Consider the following 2,986-nt stretch of genomic DNA (forward strand, 5'->3'; position numbering starts at 1 on the left):
GAAGCACTGACCGAGACAACGGGGTTGCTATGACGTTAAAAGAAAAGCACTGAGATAAATCTATGATACAGCACAGTCTGAAAGAGCCATAATAATCTCACTGTGACATCACAGTATTTAATTTTGCAGCCACTGCATCTGGAACAATAAGAAGATTACCGCCAAAGGAAAATAGAAATCAAGGGCTTGAGAATGTTAACGCCATTATAATGTTGTACTTTATTCTTTTTTAGATTTATGTTAACAGCCACGCTATTAAATAACTACACCTTTAGTCGAACTCTGAAACAGTCAGGGAGTGAATCAGCCGCTGTGGGGCTGTGATTCTCACTGGTAAAGATTTTAATGTAGAAAGCAGAGAGGCAGCTGAGTGTACTCCTGTGTTGCTGTCAGCATTAACAGTAGGCTGGCTCATTGAGGAGCAGACTTAATATGGCAGGCCCGGTTGAACCATATCCTGCAGACAGGGAAACCATAGCAACAGTAATGCACTGCCATGGCGACTACAGGAGGTTCGCTTAGACAGCCTCAGAGTCAGGATGACAATAGAAAGCCTAAAAGGGAACTCTCTTTTATTTAATTATTTTCTTACAAAAAGCATTTGAAAGATGGGGGCAAATAAGGCAAGTGAGTATGTTTAGGCAGGGGCTTGATGTGGAATCAACAAAAAGATTTAAGGAAATTCTCCCACATTGTTCCCTACAATGGCACACAGTTAGGAGGAAATAATTGCAGCGTTAATAGCCCTAATTGAAACGCCAGGTCTGTAAAAGTCACTTTGTTTCGCTGCTCTGAAAACCTTCTGATAATTTGCCCACGACTTGTTTAACAATTCAAAGCATGCCTGATTGTTTTTTCCTCTTTTTGCTGGGGCCTTCTGAGAGCTTTCATCATTTAAAGGCTGAGCTTCAGGTGTGAGGTGCTAAGCTTATAAGAGTAGTTACAGAATTGAAAAAAGCAGGTGGAGTTGTGCAGAGTGAGTAAGTGGTCGGGAGTCAAGTGCGGAGGAGGTCTGTCCAGAGACTGAGCAAAAGCAGAAGAAAAATGTCCAGCAGTAGCCCAGGTAACCGTGTGCAGCCACATGAGGTATGACAGACTGACAGAGGGGAGAAATCTTGATTATAACAATGGATTTTGCAATCAGAAGGGTTTTGCAGAAAAATGTCAGCCATAGAGAGGAAACATGTTTTCATAATGAAAGAATACATAATGAGTCTTTTTTTTCTCTATGTTCAGACCAAAGACGAGGCAGTACCAGCTCCAAATCAATAATTCAAAAAGACAGTCATGTACGTGCACTGACATCATTAACCAACAGCCTGCACAAGGGAATGAACGTGCAAATGAGTGGGTTTGAGAGTACATGTGCATGCTCATGTTTGTACGATAATTATGCCTCTTTGTGCATGTGTGTGCGTGCAGGCATCCTCGACGATTCACTGTACAGAGCAGATTTCTAGGGATTTGGAAGGATTTCAAGATTATACCGTGATTACAGCAGACAGCCATGGATCACACATGCCAGAAATTCTGATGTATATCTAATGTGCTCCTTGCTAGAAAAGCCTCTTAATACTGCAGTTTGAAATCACTCATGTGTCATTTCTATTCATTCTCAGTGTGTGACTATATCTGTATATTTCACATGCTATCACTGTGTTGAAAATTACCTTTAGTTTATTCTGACAATTATTCTGGCCAGTGAAACGAAGAAAGGTGTAACAATCCTCACAGTACACTCAGTATGAAGTAATCTAAACACTTAGCATTTGGTTTTTAAACAGACATGCAAAGTTATGTACTTCTCTTCATCTACACAATGTATTCCACACATTTACCCCTGACACTGTAAGCCTGTGATATTTTACATCATTCCTCACTGCTGGCTTGCTAAACATTAGGCTTCCTCTCAGGTCATGATGATTTGGTCTTATTTGGAACAAGTTTTGAATGTTGTTTGTTTGCTGCTTTATACATTATTTGTGGACGTTTGAAGTCAACCTATTTCAATTTGAATTTTATGGTTCTTTTGAAGTGGGCGCATGTATGATCCTTGTTGTTCTTTTTTGCAGAATGTATTGGATTTTCTAGAAAAATACAAAACTAAAAGGAAAAAAATCCAAGTTGCATAAATTTGTGTGCATTTTGGTAGATTTTTACCAAATCGTTGTGGGAAGATGGGATAAAATAACAATTTTGAGATCAGACACATTACTCTATGCATATGGGCACACAGATACTTACACAATCATCACACAAAGCCATTCATCCTAAAAATAACCCATGTTTTCATCTAACCAACTAGAGCAAGCCTAATGTAGTAAATAACCACAAAGATTTACACACTCAGAGCTGCCCAGTAAGTTGTTTTATGTTGCCATGTCCCACTGCGAGGTACTCTGGACACAAATGCAAAATCAGTGGCACCAGAGCCAATCTAATTGATAAGGCATGAAATGTCATTGAGTCACTGAACTACACCTCACATGTGTACACACACATACACAGAGCCACGGGGCAATGCCAGATTCAACCAGGGGGACTTGGCACAGACCTCTAAGCTAACACTGATAGTAAGTGAAGACTTGTTCCATCTGACCTTCTGATTTGGCTCACAGCCCCCTGTAGGAATACTGACTTTCTATTATAAGACCCAGAACGCTATGCGTCAAATAAATCATTGAACCAGAAGAAGACAGCAGTTGTGCAACATAGACTTCTCTTTTTGGAGCAAAATCAAATCGGTGCCTTTCGAATTGTGCAGCTACGTTTAGTTCCACTCGGTTAATCTGCTGGTTACAGAGAAATCTCACTAGAACGACAGCTCGGGGCATAAAGTTCAGAACCTGTAAGTGTGCAAGAGAGAGAAGAGTTATTGTAGTTTAATATTACATATTCATGAAAAACACGCGGGTTGTCACCTCGACACGGCGGAGAAGCTGCTGTGATCAGGAAGTAGAACAGAAGCACCGGTGTCACCTTGTGT

The 2,986-nt window shown here is 40.5% G+C and overlaps 1 protein-coding gene across 2 annotated transcripts in view; it reads left to right on the plus strand.

Annotated features, from left to right (window-relative positions):
* The window catches only part of LOC309687686 (uncharacterized protein), a 236,000-nt gene that overhangs the window by 201,086 nt on the left and 31,928 nt on the right, over nt 1–2,986 (plus strand). The window lies entirely within an intron of this gene.

The sequence above is a fragment of the Aulonocara stuartgranti genome (genome assembly GCF_965226115.1).
Source record: "Aulonocara stuartgranti genome assembly, chromosome: 14".
Lineage (NCBI taxonomy): Eukaryota > Metazoa > Chordata > Actinopteri > Cichliformes > Cichlidae > Aulonocara > Aulonocara stuartgranti.